The following is a 25,731-nucleotide window of genomic DNA, read 5'->3' as shown; positions in this document are numbered from 1 at the left end:
CTAACGCACTCGCTAGGCGGTGGAACTGACTCAGGTAAATTTTAAATCTTTTGTAACGTTGGCGGAATTCAGTAGCAAAAATACCTTCCTCTCCACTGGCATGAGTATGCTACTTATCTCGAAGATTTGAGAAGAATACCCGGATTGCATCATGAACCCGTTCTCCGTCGTTCCATCGCACAAAGTCTCCCAGCAATGTGAAAAATACCGTTTGCGATATTCCACCACGTCGTTTGAAAATGTCGTCCACCTTCATCGCTGATTCAGGAAATTTTCAAACGCATCGCCGAACAATTTACGGCCATGTTCCACCGGAAGGTCTTCTTACACTGGTACACCGGCAAAGGAACCCGAAGCCGAGAGCAACATGAACGACCTGGTTTCGGAGTACCAAATGACTGGATCTAATATGGTGCACGATCCGTTGCTGAACGAATTTGAAGCTTTACTTGGCGAGAACATGCGAGTCGTCGGGAAATGCCAGCGGAAAATCAACCCCTTCATAATCCTTCAGAGATCGTTCATTGTTCGCATCTTTTACCGTCCTAAAAAATTTCCGGAAATCACCCAACCAACGCTCAAAATAATTTAACACCTTGAATTTCACCTCCATCAGATTCGAGTGGTTAAAAATATTCCGTTTCCTTCAACCGATTGATTTCCTCTACCGTCGGAGTTTATACAGCTGCTTCATGGCTTTGATCTTCCGTTGGTGTTCTTCGTCTGTTCGTCGCTTGGAATGACTTTGCACTAAGCGCCCTTCGATTCCGAAGATCCGACAGTCATGACTAGCACAAAGCGTCCACCACTTTCTTGACCGCTGTCGCTTTCCGGCTCCGGCCGCCAAAAATCGGTGTCGTCAATTGAGTTCTCAGGTTTCGAAAAACAAAACAAAACAAGAGTTGTCGAAATACCGGGTTGCCAAACAATTCATTATTCACAAGCAAACAAAAGTCAGTTCAATTACTTCTCGGCACTGCCGTGCCAGCTGCGGCACACTGATGGGATACACTGAGAAAAAAGTTGGCGCAAAACAAGTGTGTAGAATGACCACCCCTTGCAAAAACCAAATTAAAGCAATATTTTAACTCCTCCCATAACGTTAGCTAGACGTATTATTTTTTAACATGTTCTCAAGACATATTACAACAATTGTAAAACGGTCCACACTGATTGACGACAAATAAATAAATAAATAAAAAGTTTGATCAAAGTAGTCGATCGCGTTCAGAAACAACGTCAACATCGTGCACAAACATCTGGAAAATCCGGAGTAGACCGGTTCCAAACTGGCTAAAGTGCTGAAGATACCAAAAACAACAGTTTGTCGAGTGCTCAAAACCTACAAGGAAACCCTGAGTGTGGAAAAGAATCAACGGACCTACGAAAAAACTGGAATCAGGGATCGTCAGCTGCGCAGCAAGGTGTTGAGTTGCGTTAAAGTAAACCCCGGTCTTTCGATCCAAGATGTGGCCAGAAGGTACAACGCCAACTTTCAAACGGTGCGGAACATCCTTGCCAGGGAAGGATACAAGTCGTAAAAAGCCAGTAAACATCCGAACCGGCACATGACGCAGAATTCCGTGTCCAAAAAACATACAAGCTCTTGTACGACCCTGTTTTGACGAAACACAAGGGCGATTCGTCAAACTTGATTTTAAGCAGCTTCCTGGTCAAAAGTTTTACATCGTGACTGGACGTGGGGATGTGCCGGGAAGATTCAAGTTCGTGTTTGCCGATAAGTTCGTGAAGAAGGCCACGATTTGGCAAGTGATTTTCAGTTGTGGTCTGAAAGCGGAACCGTTCGTCACATCCTCGACGATGGCATCCCAAGTTTATATCGCAGAATGCCTGAAAAAACGTGTGTTGCCGTTCATCCGCAAACATAGGGGCAAAGTCACCTTTTGACCCGATTTGGCCAGCTGCCACTACTTCAAGGTGGTTCTGGAGTGGTATACTGCTAATGAAACCTTCGAATTTCCCGGAATTTTGACTTATCGAAAATACTGGGCAATTTCAAAGCAGCAACTTCGACGAAGCGGCAGGGCAGTCAAGGACATTCTGCATTCTGTTTCCACTGTGCGGGCACTGATTAGCTCCATCAAGAGTAAGGTTCGTGATTTCGTTCGAACTGGAGAAATGTAACCATCTAATGCTGTAGCTTTGAAGTTTTAATAAAAGTACTCTAAAGCAGCCATCAATGGACTTTTGACGTAGGACTACGTCTGTGATTTCTATATGGGGGTACACTTTGCGAAAAACCGAAAATGGAACATGTAACAAAATTATGAAAGATTTTGAACGTTAATAACTCAGCTGCCCTTGGACCAATTTCAATCATTTTATCACCAATCGGTCAGAAATATTTCTACGCATCTGCTAAATTTAATACTTTCATTTTTCAAAATGTCACTATAGAAAATTACACGAATGTGCAACTGTTGCTATGATAATTAAAATTATCACCGATTGCCTCAGAAAAGTGATTTCCCTAACACAGATTTCAAAGTTGAATTCCTAACGGCGCCGGTGGTGTAGTGGTAAGCGTGATTACTTCTCACCCCAGCAGGCCTGGGTTCAATCCCAGTCGGCGCCGCCGGGATGTTCTGAGGCATAACATCTCTGATCACGCCTTCCTTCGGAAGGGAAGTAAAGCCGTTGGTCCCCGGTTCATGAGTTGATGGGTCGATAGGTAGGGTCCAGGTGTGGGAGCTGCCTTCCTGGCGCGTCGGTAGCATTGGTGCTCAGCACGGAAAACAAGATCGACGGTAAACAAACCAAAGGAAAAAAAAAAAAAAAAAAAGTTGAATTCCAGCCGGTCTCACCAAACGGTGTTTTTCAATCACCGCGTGGTAAGTGGTGGTGTTCTCCAGTACACAACTAAAGGCTGCCTGCAAGCAGCGCGTTGCAACCCACGTGAGCATCCATAGAAGGAGGAAGAAGCCGCACCGCTATTGATCGGAATCAGTAGCTCTTCGTGAGTCACTGTGGGTCAGTAGCTCTTCGTGAGTCACGGTGGCCCATCTATGTCAAGCGCGATAAAAACCCAACGGAAAAAACAAACGTCAGAGGTTCGATCACACACACACAGCCTACTTCTTCTCAATTAAACTTTTTTTGTTCTGTCGAAGCACGCACCCACTAACACAGATACTAGAAAATTTATCACATACATACATACAAATGTCATTGCATGGGATTCGATCCATGACCTTCCGATCACCAGCCGCTTGCCTTGCCATCTGAGCTATACTAGAATACATTATATGGGCAGCTAAATAATCAATAAAAGCTTGAATCTGAATACCTATCAGCACTCCCCGGCGCAAATTTAGCAAATTCAAGGAGATGTGGGAATGGTTAATTCATTCATCGGTGTTTTATTTACATAAAAGCAATGTTACCTCTTCATCTATCTATGTTTCATGAAAAGGATGCTGGGGTATTATTTTCACTAGATCGATGGATTGGTGGTCGTGAGTGATATGATCGATGATCACGATTTAAAAAAATGCAATGTCAGCCAAATCACCGTCAGAAGGATTCGTCAGCGAGAAGGATTTCGATCTTTAGCGGGACAGTAAGCAACCAAACAGGCACTGAAGCAGAACCTAGTGGCCAAAAGATGTGCTCGCAAGTTGTACAATGAGGTTCATACAAAGTACGAAGGATGCATCCTTATGGACGATGAAGATGGATTATGGGCAGCTTTCCGGACAAAAGTTCTATAAAGCCACTATCAAGTTCAAATTATTATTATTATTATTATTTAACTTTATTAGGGAGGCTTTCAGCCTTGGGCTGGTTCGCCTCCAAAGTTCAAATTGATTTTTGCCGATAAATTTGCAAGAAAGCTTATGATCTGGCATGGTATTTGCAGCTGCGGACAAAAAACCCTGGTTTTCGTGACAAACCATAGGGTTACCTACCCCAGCACCAAACGGAATGTTATTATTACAGATGCCTTCCAAATTTATTTACATTTCCATATGTACCGTTAGTTCTGATAAGGGGTTGCAAAATATTCGTTTATTGTTGAAAATGCAAAACTGCTTCTGGCTGCTCAACTTGGCCTACGGGTTTTCTTGGGCCTATTAGCCATTGAAACGCTATTTGGATTCTCTTTGGTCTATTGAATGGAAAGAAAAGAAAAGTTTTCGAGAACTTATTATGCGTTCTTCAACACTTCGTCTTGCAGCTATTGAATAGAAGCTTCGTACCAAATGTTTTTTGACACGTTCACGCCGAAATCATAGGTAGGCGAAATGGATGTAATGTCGTCCTAAATGCCCTTTAATTTGGGCCCAAGCTCACACTGGACCTGTATAGTTTTGACCTGATTTGGCAAGCTGTCACTACAACGGAGAAGTTCTACAGTGGTATCGAGACAACGGGGTAGATTTCTTAGAAAAGGACATCAATCCACACAACTGCCCTCAACTTCGCCCAATTGAGAAGTATTGGACAAATGTCAAACAGAAGTTGAAGAAGAGTGGAAAGGTGACTCGGGATGCGACAGAGATGAAAGATGGTGGAACAAAACGGCCGCTCAGGTTAGCCAACAGAGTGTCCAAAATATGTTGAGTGGTAGGGAAAAAGGATGTAATGTCGGCCTAAATGTCCCTAATTTGGATCCATACATAAATTCAGCAATCGACTAAACTTTCAATAGCGACCAAATATATTCATAAGTACCGCCTCAATGACGCGTTCAAATAGATAAAATTGATAGATATCAGATTTTTACCGATGGGCCCAATATTAGATCCATAGGCCAACATTAGAGCCATTTCCCCTATTAAAGTGCAATAAATGACTTTTGTTTTGAGTACTCATTTTTTTTTTATCATTAAGATGGTTCTGAGCAGTGCTGAGATTTGTCATTGTCATTGACAGACTTTCGCGCGATATTGACAAAATTGTTCATCACATAGTCACTGACAGACTTGATCCTCAAAAAAACCTTCGTCAAAATCTCATTCATTTTTTCGTCAATGACAAAGATTCACCTGGTAACAAAAAGTGTAATTTAGTAAATTCTGTGTCACATTATTGTAATCCAAGTAGCTCAGGACGTAGATACTTGTTCACTAAAATGGATCCATGTAATTGTTTTGCTCAAGTTATTTAATTTCGTTACAAATTTTACTAATAAACAAATCTGCACATGTTCGTCACTGACACCATTGTCATTGACAATTGACATGGTTTGCCTTGACTATGACTCTTAGCTAAAATGAGTGACCAAAGCAGAACTGTCAATATCACCGTGTACTGTCGAGATTTTGAAGCACTGGTTCTGAGATACATCCGGTTTTTTGCGTCCAGATATTAAATGACTCAAGCTTTATATGTTTGTAATTCAAACAAACAATTTTAAATATACGTGCATTCTGGATGTCTGGGTTAGCATCTGTGACATTTTTAAGACTCTAAAAGAAATACTCAAAATAATGAGCCACGCAAAAACATCTAATTTCAGAGACTTGAAATATTTTCGATAGCAGAACTGCTTTTCCTAAATGTCAGGGATACTCGCTCACTATGTATTCTAACTGGTTCCTAGCTTACTTTCGTTAACTCGGACGTGACCGTTCATCCCCCACACTTTTTCCCTCTCAATAGATCAGAAAAAAACGCGTACCTGTATATAGGTAACGTCGGGAAATTCCTCGCTCATCCAGCCACACTTCGGAAAGAAGTTTTAAATGTCTTCCTGCTGCTAAGCCAGGCAGCATCCTTTCTGCTGAGGAAAAACACCCTTGAATGTTGCTGCTAGCAGCGCTCCTAGGAAACCAGTTTTCCTCCGATAGTGTTTTGCATTGCTACCAGTGTGTAGAGAAAAAAAAACAACTCATTTTAAAGGTTCGAGCCAGGGCCAAGGAGAGCGAGAAAAAAATATCCTCGTACAAACATCATCGGGAAAGCATCCTTGTGCAAAAATCGTGTGTGTTAAACCGTTTCTTGAAAAATTCATCGCTCGTCCACCGATTTGACCAACAACGAGTTGTTTTAGATGGATGCTGGATGAAGGGCGGAGGAGCATTAGAGATACCGCTAGAGAGAAAGAGAGAGAGGGGAGGGGGTAAAAAGAACTTGTACATATTAAAAAATTCAACCTCGGCCAGGAGCACGGCTGCAAGGAACAACAGAAGCGTAATTCCTGTTTTTATTCCCACAGATTCCTTCCCTTTCAGGTTTGCGCGCATCGAGGAATAATAAGATGACATCCAACTCCTTTTTTTCTGGTTGTTGTGTTGTGTGTTGTGCGTTCCTCTCCTTTTGTTGGACTTTACGACGAAGGTCCTTTCGGTCCGAGTGTGCGCCAGAGCAGGATGGGTGCTTCCGAGGAGTTAGAAGATCATCATAATCATCATCATCATCATCATCGACGTCGTTGTATAATGTTGCACATATGTTTATTATTCCGATTACTGTCCTGTCTCCCTCTATCTCTTCTCTATCGATGCGGTGGTTGACCATTGAAAGGGGTTCTCGCGAAGATTTCTGCGAGTCTGGCGCACGAAGGCAGGCAGGATGACCAACCCCGGGAGATCGCCCTTTCCCTCCCGCGGATCAAACGGACAAACCTGATCTTGTTCTTATTCGACTCTCTGTATAAATAATGCGCGTTCCTCACTATGATTAATCGATTTGTCTTTCCCATCCTTAGCATCTAGGCTAGAGTGCGGAGATACAGCGAGGGAATGCCGTCTGCTGTGGTGTGGTGTGGTGTGGCGAGTGTCATCTTTCGCTTTCCCCGTAAAAATGTGCTCTGCGCGCATCCTTTCCTGGAGAGATCCTGCGGCGTGCTACGGTAGCAGCAACGGTTATTTCATTGATGGAGATGACGACGACCCAACCCCTTTTGGACACCACACGCTGGAACTGGACACTCTTTGCGCGAACTGAACTGGCCAAACTTCCGCTCCTTGAAAACAGATTCGGGTAACCCTCGGACGCAGTCAGCCGCGGTGGGGGTAATACGAGAACATTCCCAGACTCCTTCCCAGTGACACAAAAGATCTTCGCATCGAGGCAGAACAGGTCAAAAACGAAGAATCGGTCAGCATCCAGTTCAAGTTTCCCACTCACACCGAACGATCCAGGTAGAATAAAAAAAAAAAACTTAAACCCCGAGAACACTTCCTTTTTCCCCCTGAACAATACACATTATCCCATCCATCTATTCAGCCGCGGTCCCCGACGAGACCGGTCATGACCAGTGTCCACCACGAAGACACAGCAAGGGAGGGGGACGCTCATACGCAGCCAACGACGGGTCCTTTTGTTCGCAGGGGATTTCAAAAGCAGAGCGGTGATTTTTTTTTTGTATCCCTGCTAGCTTCAAACTGTCTAGCGAGGTTGATTGAGAGGGCTCTTCGTCTTGGAGTGGCGATTTTTTTTTCTTCGACCGGACCCCGAAGGAACCGAGCGGCAAGTGAATTTTTCGTCGAATGGAAAAAGCAGTCCTGCGAACAACACGTGGCGCTACCGTTCGCTCCGGGGTCGGTACAGGTCAATTTTCGGGAACCGGGTCTTGGCCAGGACAAGTTGCAACTCTTCGGCTTCTGTCACAATCCAATTTGGACAAATTGGCATCAGGTGAGTTCTGGGATTGTCGACTACGGAGGGAGATAGTTTTGTTGTTATATTTTTTTGGGTAATTGTATTTTTGAATGAGGGTTAGACGCAATGCTTGTTTGGGTCCGGGTCATCTACGAAGTGTGCTTCGGAATTAGGGTAGCGATGGGAATTATTCAAATGAGAGATAATTGAGTTGTAGGGTGAAAAGAAGGAGACCCGCGCATGGGCCAAGCATTTTTTGGGGAGATCCCGGAACGTGTTGGTCACACATTTGGGATGATTTTCAAACACTTTATTTTCGTAATTGATTTAATAGCAAATGGATTGGTTTGTTTTCCCTCTGTTTGGGACCTAACACCATCGTAACCCCGTGTCATCACTATCTAAAAGTAAGATGAGACAACTGGCTTCTTTTTGTCTGTGACGTGTTCTTCTTCTCTCGCGGAAACGACCGTGCAAAAACTATTTAATTATGGGCGACGTAGTCGACTGTCAAAATACAAGAAAATAGATTCCCTGTTGTAAACATTCTTGCGTTTCTATACGTTCGCCCGACCAATCAGGCGCTCGTTTGCGTTTGACAGAAAATTGGTTTATAAAAGTCCCCCTATTACCTGTTTTTCTCTTAGATGGCTATAGAGAAATGATGAAGAATTCGATTTTTTACAGTTTTAATTCTTGCATTTATCACAAGGATTTGATTATAATTGAAAGGTCCCACTATTTGTACCCTTCGGAGAGTTGAAACACTCTTCAAAGGCGCTCCCCTTTGTCAGTCAAAATTAGATTTCTTAACAACAAAATTAAGCAATGACACCGATAATGACTATGCATCACAGCCCTACTCTTAACCACTTCAAACTAGGGAACAACGAATAGAAGATAAGGAATCACATAGACTAACTACCTAACTCATTTTTCCTTGTGTTGGATCATCCTCGGTTCACGCAATCCGAGGACTTATCACTATTAACTGACATAACCCCAAGGCTGCAAAATGCTTGTCGATGCATGTTGACATGGCTGGTTCTCAGCAATACAATCACCAATCGTTATGATTCAGCCACCAATCGAAAGATAATTTTATTTTAAATAGATAGAAAACCAGTTGGACCTATGGTTGGCCAGCCGGAACGGAAAAACCCGGAAAAGTCCCGAGCAAAATGCGTGTCGATTCATGTTGACATGACTCGTTCTCGGCAATATGGTTACCACATCTTAAGATTGAGCCACTACATGAAATGTATGACTATCTACTTTCAAACGGAACAGAAAAGGAACCGATTGGAGTTGTGGGTGGCCAATCGGAACGATAAAACCCATGGAAGGTGGCTCTGTGGAAATTCGGATTCACCGGGAAAATGGTCAATTCCTGAAAGAAGACCTAGAGATCCGCGATTTTTTTCTAAATTGCATACAATCATGAGCATAGAGGAAATATACCATCACTATAGCTATTTTGCAACCAAGTGGCCAGAATACGGTTCTCTGGATATCCGGAATCACCGGGAAATTAGTCAATTCCAGAAAGTAGACCTAGAGATCCGCGATTTTTTCTAACTTACGTATAATCATTAGCATAGAGAAAATACGACAACAACATATCGATTCTGCTACCGAGTGGCCACAATACGGTCCTCTGGATATCCGGAATCACCGGGAAAATAGTCAATTCTTAAAAGTAGACATGGAGATCCGTGTTTTTTTTAGAAAATGTGAAGAACCCTTAGTTAAGAAGATATATCTCAACGACATATTGATTTGGTCCCCCGGTGGTCATTAAATGCCTTTCTGGATATCCAGATTCACCGGGAGATTGGTCAATTCTTAAAAGTAGTCCTAGAGCTGCGCGATTTTTTTCTAATTTGCAAACAATCATGAGCATAGAGGAAATATACCATCACCATATCGATTCTGCAACCAAGTGGCCAGAAAACGGTCCTCTGGATATCCGGAATCACCGGGAAATTAGTCAATTCCAAAGTAGACCTAGCGATCCGCGATTTTTTCTAAATTACATACAATCATTAGCATAGAGGAAATATGACATCAAGATATCAATTTTGCTACCGGGTGGCCGTATCTCTGGATATCCAGAATCACCGGGAAAATAGTCAATTCTTAAAAGTTGACCTGGAGATCCGTGAGCTTTTAGAAAATGTGAAGAACCCTTAGTTGAGAAGATATATGTCAGTGACACATTGATTTGGTCCCACAGGGGTTATTGAACGCCCTTCTGGATATCCGGATTCACCGGGAAAATGGTCAATTCCGGAAAGTAGACCTAGAGATCCGCGATTTTTTTTAATAAATTTCAAACAATCATGAGCATAGAGGAAATAAACCTTTTTTTTTTAATAATTCGTTTATTTTTCTAGGCTCATTTGCTGTAGCTTTGCGGAGCCGATATTCATTGTTTAGATAACAAAATTACTTAAAACTAACGTTAGTAAAGCGGGGGCCGAGTACTCGCGGCTATCTCGAGGTTAGGGGTAACAAATTGTAACACATGGATGGCAGGGTAGGGATTGTGAACACAAGGTTTGGAGAGCAATGTGCTCTTGATCTCGAACTAGGCGACACTCTGATGAAAAAGACAAACATGGGGGTACACCGGTTGGCAGCTAACAACTTGAGGGAACACAAGATGACACTAACTACTAAATCCTCAAATCTATCCGTTTTAAAAACACATAAATTAAATTCAAATAGTCGAGGTCTCGGCTCGCCAATACATCTCTAACGTGTATCGCGGGTTGTTTTCCTCGGGCCCTGAGGGATGTGTTTAACTCAGATCTGGCAACACGGTGTAAGGTACACGACCAAACAACATGCTCGATATCGTGATAACGACTGTCACACGCACATAAATTGCTGCCGGAGGGCCCAATTCGATAGAAGTGCGAGTCTAACGAGCAGTGATTGGACATAAGCCTTGATATAACGCGTATAAAGTCGCGTCTCATGTCCAACCCTTTGAACCATGGTTTGTTCAACACCTGTGGGAGAATAGAATGTAACCATCTTCCCAATTCACAATCATTCCATTTTTGTTGCCAACTGATGAGGACTTGCTGGCGAGCAATGGAGAAAAATTCGTTGAAGGCGATTTGTCGCTCAAAAATATCGCCTTCCATAGCGCCCACCTTAGCCAATAAGTCCGCTTTCTCATTACCCGGAATTGAGCAATGAGATGGGACCCAAGCTAAGGTGATAGTATAGGAGCAGTTGGATAAAGCACTCAGTTAGATCGTATTTCAGGCAGGAAATACGAGGAGTGCTGCATCGGCCTCATTGAACGAATAGCCTCCAATGAGCTAATACTATCCGTAAAAATGAAATAATGGTCTGAAGGTAGTGAGGCAATTCGCTCTACTGCGTAAAATATAGCTGCGAGTTCCGCAACGTATACGGAGCATGGTTTCTGCAATTTATAGGAGGCGCTATGAAATTGATTAAATACACCAAATCCAGTGGAAGCATTAATGGTTGACCCATCTGTGAAAAATCTTTTATCGTTACTTACATGGTGATACTTGATTGCAAAAATTGAGGGAACAACCATCGACCGATGGTGATCTGGTATTCCATGGATTTCTTGCATCATGGTCAGATCAAAATTTACAGAGGAACTATAGAAGGCTTGAAAGCAATCACGATTGGAGATTAATAAAGAAGGACCAACCTCCAGAGTCATGTACTCATAGTACAAACTCATGAATCTTGTTTGAGGATTTCGGTCGAGTTCTCAAAGTTTTCTGTTACCAAAGGATTCAATACTTCACAACGGATGAGAAACCGGAAAGACAGCTTAGCGAAACGATCTGTCAGTGGGAGAACACCCGCGAGTACTTCGAGGCTCCTCGTATGAGTCGAGTGCATACAGCCTAGCGCAATACGAAGGCAACGGTATTGAATCCGTTGCAGCTTAAGGATGTGTGTTTTTGCTGCGGATTGAAAGCAAAAGCTGCCGTACTCTAATACCGAAAGGATGGTTGTTCGGTACAACATGATCAGATCTTCCGGGTGGGATCCCCACCAAGTTCCGGTAATTGTACGAAGAAAATTAATCTTTTGCTGGTATTTTTGTTTCAGATACGCAATATGTTTTCCCCACGTGCTTATGGAATCGAACCAGACACCTAAATACTTGAAAGATATACTTTGAGTGATTGTTCTACCCTTTAGTTGAAGCTGTAACGGTGCAGGATGATGCTTCCTGGAAAAAACAACCAACTCAGTTTTCTCCGGAGAGAATTCGATACCCAGCTTCATAGCCCAAGTAGACAAATGGTCTAAGGTATCTTGCAATGGTCCTTGCAGGTCCGGTGCACTTGGCCCTATAACGGACACAACCCCGTCATCTGCAAGCTGCCTTAGCGAGCAATTTTCATCAAGACAACCATCAATGTCTTTTACATAAAAATTATAAAGAAGGGGGCTTAAACATGAGCCCTGGGGGAGACCCATGTAACTAATTCGTGAAGTTGTCGAGTTTCCATGAGAAAAGCTCATATAGTTCTCAGACAACAAGTTGCTCAAATAGTTGTTCATAACTGGTGAAAGCCCACTATCGTGAAGTTTATCCGAAAGGACATCGATACAAACAGAATCAAAAGCCCCCTTAATGTCCAAGAAAACTGAACCCATTTGCTGTTTTTGCGCATAGGCCAGTTGAATTTCAGTTGAAAGCAACGCAAGACAGTCGCTCGTTCCTTTGCCTCTTCGAAATCCAAATTGCGTATCTGAAAGTAAACCATTCGACTCGACCCATTTGTCTAGACAAAAAAGAATCATTTTCTCAAACAATTTCCGTATACAGGACAGCATCGCGATGGGACGGTACGAGTTATAATCCGACGCGGGTTTACCGGGTTTTCGAATGGCGATAACTCTTACTTGCCTCCAGTCATCCGGAACAATGTTGTGCTCCAGAAATTGATTGAATAAGTTCAACAAGCGTCTCTTCGCGACGTCTGGGAGATTTTTGAGCAAGTTGAACTTCATTCTATCCATTCCTGGAGCTGAATTGTTACATGAAAGGAGAGCAAGTGAGAATTCCACCATCGAAAACGGGGAATCTATTTCGTTATTACCCGACGGACGATCACGAACGTTGGTTTGAACCGACACCGAATCCGGGCAAACTTTCCACGCGAAGCTGAATATCCAACTGTCTGAGTACTCCTTGTCTTCGTTGACCAGTGATGACGCGTTTCGCATTCTCCTGCCGACATTCCAGAGCGTTCTCATGGAAGTCTCTCGTGACAAACCATCGACGAACCGACGCCAGTAACCGCGTTTTTTGGCTTTAATCAAGCTCTTAAAAGTTTTCTCGAGGTCGGTGTACCGCTCGAAGTCCCCGACCTTACCGTGTTTGCGGAAGCGTTTAAACGCGGCGGACTTCTCGCTGTTTGCGTCGGTGCAATCCTTATCCCACCACGGAGTGAGATGTAGTTTGCGAACGGAACCACCCGGAACGCGTTTTGTCTGTGCTTGAAGAGCGCAGTCAATGATAAGTCGCGATAAAAAGGAGTACTCGTCCAGCGGAGGGAGTATCTCAACCGAATCAGTACCACCGCGAACCACGAACGCAAATTTTTGCCAGTCGATGTTTTTCGTGAGGTCGTACGCGATGTCAACCGAGCGAGTGGAAGATGAACCATTGGTAATCGAAATTTTGATTGGCAAGTGGTCACTACCGTAGGGATCTTGAATTACTTTCAACGAGCAATCCAACGATAGTGAACTTGAACTGAGGAAGAGGTCTAATCTACTTTCTTTTGCTGGAGGTTTGGCCACTCGTGTTACTTCCCCAGTGTTTAGAATTGTCATATTGAAGTTATCACAAAGGTCGTATATCAGGGTTGAGCGGTTGTCATCGTACAGTTCCCCCCAGCCTGTACCGTGGGAGTTAAAATCTCCTAAGATCAACCGAGCTCAGATAAAGCTGAGCAGATATCTGAGAGACCTTGGCGAGAAATCGCAGTTCTTGGAGGAAGATATACTGAGGCAATACTGAGGCTTTTACCTCGAATATTTACCTGACATGCGACAACTTCAATGCCTGTCACGGAAGGCAGATCGATTCTATGAAAGGAATGGAGCTTATTTATCCCGAGAAGCACCCCTTCATACGAATCTGCTCGATCAAGGCGAATAATATTAAAATCGTGGAAAGGGAGATCGGTGTCTGAAGAAAGCCATGTTTCACTAAGAGCAAATGCATCACAAAGTGAGTTGTGAACTAAAAATTTGAATTTGTCAAGTTTCGGTATAAGACTTCTACAGTTCCACTGAAGAACAAAGATCATATCCCCGACCTCATTCGGAAAATTATCCATCAAAGGATACGATCGATGCAAGGAAGGACCACCTAGAAGCTAGTGTGTGTGTGTGTCATCCTCTATCCCTCACCCAGCCGGGGGCGTTGGACAAGTAGAACTGCGAATAATTTGATCAAATCTCATGCTCCGTAATGGTGCCCTTTATGTTGTGAAGACTAGTACTTCAAAAAGGGTAACTTTTGAGGCAAGACAGGGTGTCCTCAACAAGTTAAGGGAACAGGATGCACTAGATGTCCACAACAGGTACAGCAAAACATCACATAGACGCCCTTATTCACACTAACTACTCATGGGATAGAAGGTCAAGAAGAGCCACCGCCGCCAACTAAAGCTTGAACCGGGTACCTGGGACTCCCACGATATACCCGCGGCAATGGTCAGCAGACGATGCCCTGTGCGTATTTAGTATGTAATATGTTTTATTTGGATACACAAAATGTTTGAAGCCATGCGTCATCTAAACCATAATTTGCATCACCACAAATACACTTGTCAACAATCTTCAACTGGAACGTTCTCACCAAATCACTTCACCCGGGAGCGCATTCCCGATGCTTCCACGCATTTTTTTTTCCCTCCACTCCAACCACACAACAACCAAATATCACTTTTCTTCACTTTTTTTTCAAGTCACTCCGTGCACAAAAGCAATGCACATCTCAAAACCCTGACAATAGTTCAGCGCACTTCTCATCACCGCGTAAATAAACAGAAATTAAAATTTTCACTCGCGATGCCACAAATTTCTGGTCCAGAAACAATCAAACCACGCCAATTTTGCAAACATGATGAATCATGTTTTCTTTTTCGATTCTAAAACTTCTCGGAAAGCGAGAAACCAACACTCACACACGTATAACCGTCCGGGAGGCAGAGTGCCAGCGCTAATCCGGCAAATGCAGCCGAAAACTATGAAAGCGAATGCACGCACAAAACAGAGAACGAACTTAACACACAACCGTATCCAAAGGCGTTAGAAACTCGACTTCGGAAGGACCACCTAGAAGCTAGTTGCTTCAAAAGAGTTTTCACAAATGGAAGCACTAAATTAATAATGTTCCTAGTTGAGTCAGAGACGTTGAATATATTGAAGATGCTCTCCACAATTCCAGAAAACGTGAACATGGCATCATGTTCTTGCTGATTATTCAGCTGTTTTTCTGGCTGAAAAACTGGGATATCTGGGATATCCCTTGTTAAAATTACAAGATTTAAATCCCGGTGGTGGGGGTTTCGGTACATTTCCGCTACCTCTTAAATTTGTCAAGGTAGGTTGGGAGTCCATACGAGAGGTCTTACGGGGATTTTGAGTGACGTTTTTTTTTTTAATCGCTTTCTCGTGTTGCCTATAAAGACAAACGGACTGCCTTCACCAACCTCTGAGTCAGAGCCCTGATCATCATCTGACAAAATGGAGTATGTGTTTTTGGTTTTTGGGGTGGTTTGAGAAGATGAAGCGGTGTTTTTTAAGAGTTCTGCAAGTGACCTCTTGAAGCGAGCTTGCAAAGACCGCTTAAGTTTTTCTCCCTGCTGTTTGTACTTCGGGCAATCAACCAAAGCATGCAGAGTATCCTTGCAGTAAACACATTTTGGGGTAGCCCGGCAAGGACCATCTGCATGCAGCTCGCCACATTGATCGCAGCTCGGTTTGTTGGAGCAGAAGTCAGCGGTGTGACCAAGTTGCTTGCATTTTGAGCAGTTCATTACCCGCGGTACAAACAAGCGTACAGGCAGCCGAACCTTCCCAATTACTGCGTAGTCAGATAGCGCCGATCCTGAAAAGGTCACACGGAACGAGTCTGACAGTGAGTACGTTTTTTTCGTGCCAATGAGAGACACTGATTGCATTTGGATGCAATCCAGAATCTTCACTTTCGGAAGGGCACGGGTTTTAAAAATACCGAAGGATTCGGCATGAAGGAAATCTTCGCAAGTTAGACTCGCTTTGGTGACCACTCCTTCGATTTCTACGTCGCAACTGGGGATGTAGACTCGATATTCCATCGTAAAAAGCTCATAGGCAACAATCCGGTTTGCCTGTTTCAGGTCATCAACGGTAACGCGCAGTTTGTTTGGCGTCACCTTAAAGATATCGGTTACGGCCGAAAAATGTTTTGTCAGATCCTTTGAAATCCGAGAAATATTCAAAGGTTTTTGTTTGGGCCAGAAAAAAAAACAACCCACGGACCTTTTGAGTCGCTTGGGTAAGCTTTATGGCGGGGGGTCGCAGAAATTTTTAAGGGAACGGTTGGAGTAGGGGGAACAGTTGGACGAAAGGGCGATGGTGGAGAAGGGGGGGGGTGCAGGGGGTGCAGGAGGCTGTTGTTAAGACATCACCTTTAAGTAAGCACCAGTGCTCGTTTTGGGGTCCGAAGTAGAGTCCCCTGAGGTATCCATTTTCTCTTCAGTGAGAAGCAGATTTTCGAATGATGGAGATTTAACAGACTCATCATCGGAGATATCTGCTAGCGAAATACCCCCGCCATCATTGGTTTCATCCATTGCGGGGTCTTAAGGACCTCCGCAACAGATCTCGACATAAACAAGAAAAAAAATATGCGTAAAGAAAACAAAAAAAAAAATAAAAAGTTAAATAATAATAATTATAAAAAATATAAGAAAAAAACTCATCCAGAAAATATAACGGTAAATATAATACTAAATCCAACAAAGCAAACAAAAAATGTGCTAGGAAAATTAATCAACACTATAGGGGGATTAATCAGACTGCAAAAACAAAACAGTAAGTGAAAAAAAAGAAAAAAAAAATGAAAACTTTTTCAGGAAAAAACAAAAAAGTGTCAGAAAAGTTAATCAACATTATAGGAGATTAATCAGATTGCAAAAAAAAAAATCGCAAGTGAAAAAGAAAAAGAAAAATAGTTGAAAACTTTTTCAGGAAAAAAACAATAAGGTGTCAGAAAAGTTAATCAACGCTGTATGGAGATTAATCAGGTTGCGGACAACGGACGATAACCGTTTGTTACTTAACTCTCCACACAAGCGCACGGAGTGTGGCTGATGACGATGATCTACTGGTGTGAGGATGATGGTGATGATCGTTCTATTGTTGCCCTCGAGTGTTTGCAACAAAGCACCGGCTGGTGAACACGATGACCTTGATGTTGCAGTGGCGTGATGCCATGAAATTTGTTGGCTAAAGATGAACACCCGAAAAAAAATTATAATAAAGCAACGAAATTACAATGATTTTTACTGTTGAATTTCGAGTACATTAAAATTTATTGTTAAATTATTGTACGGGAGAAAAAATGGATTTCGATTTTTAACGATACAATGCTCAAACAACGAAAATTAGTGTGATGAGATCAAATTTGTTCGAGAAAAATCACTTTTTTTATATTGTTAAGATGCTTAACAACCCCTCTTTTTTACTGTAAATTTCTCAAATACCATGATTTTCATTGTTGTGAACCATGAATTTCGTTGTGATTTTATGGTGATGGACAAAAACGTCCAATGTTTTGACAGTAAATAACATGGTTGCAATGACAATGAAAATCATTGTATTTTTATTGGATTTTTTTTTACGGGCAGCTCATCTGCCGGACTCGGCCGGAAATGACTGCTTCCTTTCTCTAACGGTTGTGCGGCAATGCAATTCCGCGATGCTCACTACACTTTTGTATACTATAACACCACTCAGTGTGAAAGGGGATTGAAAAAAAAACCTCAATAGGGGAAAAAAAAACTAGTACTGATAACGGAGTGCAAGCAACACTAGACCGAAACAGTCGAACGTTCGATGCGGAATGCGAAATCGATTCTCCAACCAATCGGCCTGAAAACGGTCCTTTGGATATCCGGAGTTACCGGGAAACTAGTTACTTCTTCACCGTGTTTTTTTTCTAGATTTGCTTACAATTATGAGCATAGAAGAAATTTGTCATCATCATAAGAATTCTGCTACTTGGTGGCCGGAATACGGTCCTATATCCGGAATCACCAGGAAAAAAGTCAATTCTTAAATGTTGACCTAGAGACCCGCGATTTTTCTGAATTGCATACAAGCATGAGCATACAGGAAATATGCCATCACAACATCGTAGCCAGAAAACGGTTCTCTGAATATCCAGAATTACTGTAATCAAGGTCAATTCCTGAAAGTAGACCTAGAGATTCGTGATTTTTTTAGAAAATGTAAAACTTCATATTGATCTGATCCCCCGGTGGCCATAAACGCCCGTCTGGATATCCAGATTCACCGGGAAATTGGTTATTTCCTAAAAGTAGTCCCAGAGATCCGCGATTTTCTTTAAATTTCATAAAATCTTGAGTATAGAGGAAATATACCATCACCAAATCGATTCTGCAACCAAGTGGCCAGGATATCCGGAAACACCGGGAGAATGGTAAATTCCTGAAAGTAGACCTAGAGAACCGCATTTTGTTTCCAAATTGCATACAATCATGAGCATAGAGGAAATATGCCATCACCATGTCGATTCTGCTGCCGGATGGCCATAAAGTGCCCTTTTGGATATCCGGATTCACCAATTCCTAAAAATGGTCCTAGAGCTCCACGACTTTTTCTTAAATTGCATACAATCATGAGCTCAGAGGAAATATGCCATCACCATATCAATGCTGCTTCCGAGTGAACAGAAAACGGTCCTCTGGGTATCCTAAATCACTGGAATCAAGGTCAATTTCTTGAGGTAGACCTAGAGATTTGTAATTTTTTAGAAAATATGAAGAACCTTCAGTTGAGAAGCGATATCGCAGCTCTATATTGATTCAATCCCCCGGCGGCCATACAACGCCCATCTGGATATCTGGATTCACTAGGAAATTGTTTAGTTCCCAAGCTAGTCTCAGAGATCCGAGATTTTTTCTAAATTGCATACAATCTTGAGTATAGAGGAAATATGCAAATTACAAAGAGACTTTGAATTATTCCTGCAAAAGGGCAATCAATCAAAGTAAATCAAAATCTTCCGTATACAACAAGTTGTAAGAGTTGCACTCGGTCAAACCATTTAATAAAGTGCAATTTTCGCAATTTTCAGGTGTTTCAGCGTCACAGCTTGCAAAAACCGTATTATGTTTGCATCAATTGTAAAGGAGAAAACTTAAGACGGAAAACTCATCACAATATCGAATAAAATGTAACACTTGCGGAAACACCGTTTGCTCTGCACATTAAATATAGATGAATCACTGAAAAATGGTGTTCAAATAATCAAAAGAAAATTTAATCACCTTTAGTTTGACGTTGAAATAATTAATATAACTTCATTACAATCGCAGATATTTGTAATTTTGAAAAAATCGCGAATCACTAGGATGACTTTAAGGAATTGACCATTTCGCCGGTGAAACTGGATATCCAGAAGCGCACTTTATGGCTACTGGGAGATCGAATCAATATGGTGCTGAGATATATTTGTTCAACAAAAAATCGCAGAGCTCTAGATGCACTTCCAGAAAATGACTACTTTTCCGGTGATTTCAGATATCTTGAGAATCGTTTTCTGGCGACCCAGTGCATAACCTGGTGACAGAATCGATATGGTGAAAGCATATTTCATCTATGCTCATGATTATATGCAATTTAGAAAAACTCGCAAATCTCTAGGACAACTTTTAATAATTGACCATTTTCCTGGTGAATATGGATACCCAGAAGGGCGTTTAATGGCCACCGGGGGACCAAATCAATATGGTACTGAGCTATATCTTCTCAACTATGGGTTCTTCACATTTTCTAAGAAATCACAGATTTCTAGGTCTCTATAATAAAGAAAAAAAAAAATTGATTCCGGATATCCAGAGGTCCTATTCAGGCCACTCGGTAGAAGAATCGATATGTCGTATTTCCTCTATGCTAATGGTTATATGCTAGTTAGAAAAAATCGCGGATCTCTAGGTCTACTTTCTGGAATGGACTAATTTCCCGGTGATTCCGGATATCCAGAGGACCGTTTTCTGGCCACTTGGTTGCAGAATTGATATGGTGATGGTATATTTCCTCTATGCTCATGATTGTATGCAAATTAGAAAAAAATCGCGCAGCTCTAGGACTACTTTTAAGAATTGACCAATCTCCCGGTGAATCCAGATATCCAGAAAGGCATTTAATGGCCACCGGGGGACCAAATCAATATATCACTGAGATATATATTCTCAACTAAGGGTTCTTCACATTTTCTAAAAACGCACGGATCTCCAGGTCTACTTTTAAGAATTGACTATTTTCCCCGTGATTCCGGATATCCAGAGGACCAGTGGCGTAGCGTGTCCTGGTGACACCCGGGGCGGTTTTTTTGGGTGTCACCCCAAAACTGATGCAAAATTTGACTTTTTCGCTCCACAATACTTAAACGATTCCAAATCGGATCCTGAATAACCTCTCAAAATTGAACCCATTTGGTGAGAAACTGAGATGGCACAAACCATTTGAAGTTTGTTTGGGAATTACTATGGTGAAACCAAGATTTTTGTTCATGTCTATCTAATAATTCACCATATCGGTCACCATATCGGTCCAAAGCATTCAACTGTACTTGTAGGAAATTTTTCCAGCTACAACTTTGCTCAAGACCACTTTTTGATTAAATGCAAGGATCGAAAGTTATCAATGGTTCAATTCTCTGATGTCTTATGATCATGCTCAATCAACTGCTCAGCAGGCAACATTGGTGTTTCTGGGGTGTTGAATAGGACACACAAATCATGGCTACTATGTCACACTGAAAAATACAGTGTTACCTACAGAGCAGCTGCTTGATCATGTCATAATTTTACCAATCTCTTAAATAATTAATAGCTCTTTCCTGTCTCGTTTTACATAGAAACGATCTTCAGCAAAGTTGTAGTTGAGATTTTCTATAAGAATGGCTATCGAACTTTTTCGCAGCTCAATATGGAAAAAGACTAGAAGGCAATGAACAAAAAGTTGAGATTTCCCATAGTAATTTACATGTAAACTTCAAATGGCTTGTGCGAAGTCTGTTTCTAACCAAATGAGTTGTAACTTAGGGAGGCTAATCAGGACCCGATTTGATACCATTTAAGCACTGTGGAGCGAAAAAGTCAAATTTTGCATCAGTCTAATGCACATGAATACTTACCATAAATTACTGTTTCCTTAATAAAACATAATTAAAACATCTAGTTTACCAAGCCAAAAACATCATTTATTTGAATACAAAACAAGAATTCAGCAAATTGTGACACGTGGTGTAGCAAACTGTAGTTGATTACACTCTTCACCAAATGTATTCAAAATTTTTATATGAGTTGACCCGCAACCTTTTGAAACTGCTGTTTTACGGATATGTACCGTATGCGTGATAATGTTTGCACCATCGTACAAATAACGTTCCCGTTTCACATGTGCATACAATGCCTTGGTTTTCTTTGCATGCACTTAAGGTGCAAATCAGATTGGATTCACCCTTTGTATATATTAGTATGCTTTAACGATTTGAGCTTATGTATTGGTTATGCTGCAAGGATACTAATACATATACTAAACTCGTGTTTATTTTCTAAAAGGTGGGAGGTATTGTAATCTCGCAGATTTAAATTTAATCATAAGATTATCTGAGAATGCAATGGCATGCGTTAAGTTCAGATTCAAAACAAACTGATTCATGTCAGAGGTCGTTCACTCATTATGTAAGGGTTTATAGGGGGAGGGGAGTCTAGGATTTTCTTATTTTTAGGATTTGTTTTGTTATTTCTCGGATTTGTTAGGAAAAAATCAGGAGGGTTGAAAAATACTGAAATAGTCTTACGTAATTAATGGACGGCCATGTTGCCGGAGGTTGCAATATTCCCAAACAATGGTCTAAGACTTGTACCACCTACGAATTTGTGAAACCTTTATTCTTTCGGAACAATATGGAGGAAAAAAAATATAAATTTATTTTGAAGAGCAACACTCCTGATTTTTTTTTTCCCATTTAGAGTTTTGACAGGAACATTTTTTTTAGGAAAAAAGGCTATTTTGGAAAACGGCATTCGTTATGGTTTCTTCCTTAATTGAAATTTTGCTATACAGGGAAATCAGCTTCAATAAAACAATAATTAAGAATTATTTATAACTACCTTCATCCTTTTCATTTCTGGCATCATCATGCACATGCTGAATCTACAGACAAACAGACATAACACTCACAAGTTGATCATCGATCAAGCATTTAACAGTCAATTTAAAAGTATCTCAGTTGGTAGTATTCCCACCTGTGGCGCGCATAGTCAATTTCCTTGCGTTTGACGTTTACACACTAGCGCCATCTGTTCAGCGTACTACCCACCACAGTATACTCAACAGATGGCGGAATTGTTTTAGCGACGATGTTTTACAATGAGAAATATTCAATGTGTTATGTCTGTTTGTCTGTGCTGAATCATTTCTTCAGTTTCCTCGGTCATTTTATCACAATCAAAATTACTTCCTTCCATTTCCATCTTAAATAAATCCATATTTTTAATTTACCCGAGTGAGAAGCTCTGCAGTTCACTGCCTGGGCAAGCATTAAAAGTCTTCCATATACTTCCGGAACCAAGTATGTCTGATTGTCGATTCCGAACCTCCGGACTTCATTTACGTCTATGAGCTTATAATGGAACTCATAATCACTATCATCATTATGGACCGAATATTCTGAATCTGATTCTAAATAACCGTTAGGAAATCCAAGATCTCTTCAAAATCGTCATCGCTTTCCGGTTTTGAATAACAAATCGCCACGCTTTCTCATACTGAATTTGTATTTTTACGTTTTAAAGCTGCTTTTTTGCCTTCGAAAAATTCGGAATTTTTATCTCTGGTTGACAAGCTTGATGAGCCGCGCTCAGGATACGCAGAAGTCACGCACAAATTGAACACAATTTTTGTATACATTAGTCAGCTTTCAGTGCTGCCAAAAGTTAATTTAGTATTGAGACATTAATTCTCTTATTACTCGATATAATCATGTATGCACTAGGAATGCATTATTATGTATTATAAACCTTCGAAATTAATATTTATTGCAATTTTGACAAAGTTCTCATGCCACATTTATTTTTGTAATGACGTTTTATATTGAATAATTTGAAATAATGCTAGCAACCTTGTTAATCAACCCAACTGAAAGTAAACACGCACACCGTCTGAGACTGTGCCAGCAAAACAGGACTGGTAGTGTGTTTTTTTGTCTCCTTCCATCATTCCCACCGTTGTTTGACAATGATGATGACGTCATACATTTTGCATCGTTCAAGAGTGTGAGAATAAAAGAGACAACTAGCCTAGCATTGCCAGGCAAATGCACTGAGAATACCACAACAGGAAAGTGATAGTATGGCGCCGGGGGGAAACAATTGACGTTTCCGTATTTTCACGTCGCTCGTTTGCGTAGTTTTCGCGATTTTGAGCTTGCCGCCGTAGATTTTCTCGCGTTTAATTGATAGTTGGGATATAGAACCAGCTTGTAAAGCAGTGTATAAGGTAGGAAAGTTATGGGAATCGTATTAAAATAGGCAATGAAATTAACATTGTATTTTTGAAGTGTGTTTGTGTACTGTTTCGAGAAGGTGTGCGTTCGGGACCCAAAGCAAAGTAACAGTGCGCCTGAATTAAGATGGGCAGTTTTTGTATAATAATAATGTAAAAACCCAGATTTTTGTGAGCTGTTTGACAAGGTAAGTGCTTTATGATTTGGGGTATGGTATTTCCGACTTTCACTGAGAGTCGGAATAGTTGCAAAATTAGGTGATTACAGCAGTGATTCTCAAACACACAGACACTTGCAAAAATGAGCTTGTATGTAGTGGAATTTTTCAACTTGACTTCCACCTTAACCTATAGCTCATACCGTAGCGATGTCAATTATACAAGGTCTGGCCCAACCGGTTTATTGGTATTAGTGAAATGTGGAAATGTTTAGTGGTGTTCGTATTTCATCGCTATGTTTATCTTTTTACCCGAAACAACGACACGTATGCCAGTCGCAATATGGAATGTTGTGCTGCCGTGACATCGTCATTCGCTTGTTCAGCAATGTTTACAACATTTTTGCTTCTAACACCAGCAAGCTGCCTGTTGTTCCAGACCTTGTATGATTGACATAGATACCGTAGTAGACTGTCTATAAAAGAAAATGATTTAGTTATAACGAATTTGTTTATTATCCAGGTTGGAATCAGTTCCAACCCGTGCGAACCCGAGCTTATTGTCAGTGCGAACCTCAACCCGAACCAGGTTTCAAAAACAAACGTTAACACTGACGTTTGAAAGGCAACAAGCAGACACAATCTTGATACCCGATCCAGGTTGGAGCTGAATCAAAAACAAATTCGCTATTAGTTTGACAGTTGCACCATGACGAAGTGGCAGCGTATTCGTGATTTGTCCCACGCGCAAATATCGGAAAAAGACATTTCACCGTCAAAAGGGGTTTAGACCGAGAAAAGAAAGGACAACTATCCGCAAAGGTGGCCACAGGTCGTCCAAGGTCAGCTCGAGTTCCGAGGGTTACCGCTGCTATCAAAAGGAAGATTCGGGTGAATCCAGTGCGTTCAATAAGGAAAATGGCAAAGGAACACGGGATCAGTGACTTTACGGCACGGAAGATCGTAAAGGAAGATTGAGGGGCGAAGTCGAGGGCACGGAAAAAAAACTCACATGATTACCAACCGCATCCGGGAGCTATGAGTCGAACGATTCAAGAAAATCTTGAACTTCCTTAAGCGAAAAAATCCGGTAATCCTGTTCACCGGCGAGAGCATGTTTACCGTCGATCCCGTATCAAATTCCAGAACCGACCGGTATATTAGGTATATCTTCCAGTAAAAGACGTGGCCGACGTGTATCTGACCAAGCATCCTGCTAGCGTTATGGTGTTTGGATTGGTGGCTTCCGATGGCAAAAAAAAATGGACCCGGTATTCATTCCAGAAGGTGACAAGGTCTACATCGGGATTTTAAGTAAGTATGTTCTTCCGTGGATCAAAGAACAGTACGGTCCGAAGCCAAATGTTGTATTTCAACAAGATGGGGCTCCGTGCCACACCTCTGGGTGAAGGATATGTGGCCGCCATCAAGCCACGATCTTAATCCGCTGGATTATTCAATATGGCCAAGGCCTGTTCTAAACGCCACCCGAGTACAGCAAGCCTCAGACAAACAATGACCCGTACCTGGAGAGAATTGGATCCAGACTACAGTATTAGAACCTGCCGTGCATTCTGAAAGCGTGTCGAGGCCGTATTTGCAGCAAATGGAAACTCGATCGATGATTAACGTAGTTTAAGACTCTGAGAAACATCCCCCCTTTGAATAAATAAAAAAACTCGAAAACGAAATATTTGAGAATTTTTTAAATTTGACATTGCTCAATGGTGCAAACATTATCACGCATACGGTATATGATCAGGTATATGGTATTAATTATTCTCTTGGGTGTCACCCCTCTAAGGGTGGCACCCGGGGCGGACCGCACTCCCCGCCCCCGGCAAGCAACGCCACTGCAGAGGACCGTATTCTGGCCACCCGGTAGCAGAATCGATATGTTGATGTCGTATTTCCTCTATGCTAATGATTATACGCAAGTTAGAAAAAACCGCGGATCTCTAGGTCTTCTTTCAGGAATTGACCATTTTCCCGGTGAATACGAATTCCCACAGAACCACCTTTCACGGGTTTTATCGTTCCATTTGGCCACCCACAACTCCAATCGGTTTCTTGTCGGTTACGTTTGAAAGTAAATAGTCATACCTTTCAAGTAGTGGCTCAATCTTAAGATGTGGTAAACAAATTGCCGAGAACCAGTCATTTCAACATG

This window comes from Ochlerotatus camptorhynchus, unplaced genomic scaffold (assembly GCF_037179485.1).
Source record: "Ochlerotatus camptorhynchus isolate MF236.1 unplaced genomic scaffold, CSIRO-AGI_Acam_v1.1 ptg000062l, whole genome shotgun sequence".
Lineage (NCBI taxonomy): Eukaryota > Metazoa > Arthropoda > Insecta > Diptera > Culicidae > Ochlerotatus > Ochlerotatus camptorhynchus.
The sequence above is the reverse complement of the archived record's forward strand: the minus strand, read 5'-3'. Positions refer to the sequence as shown.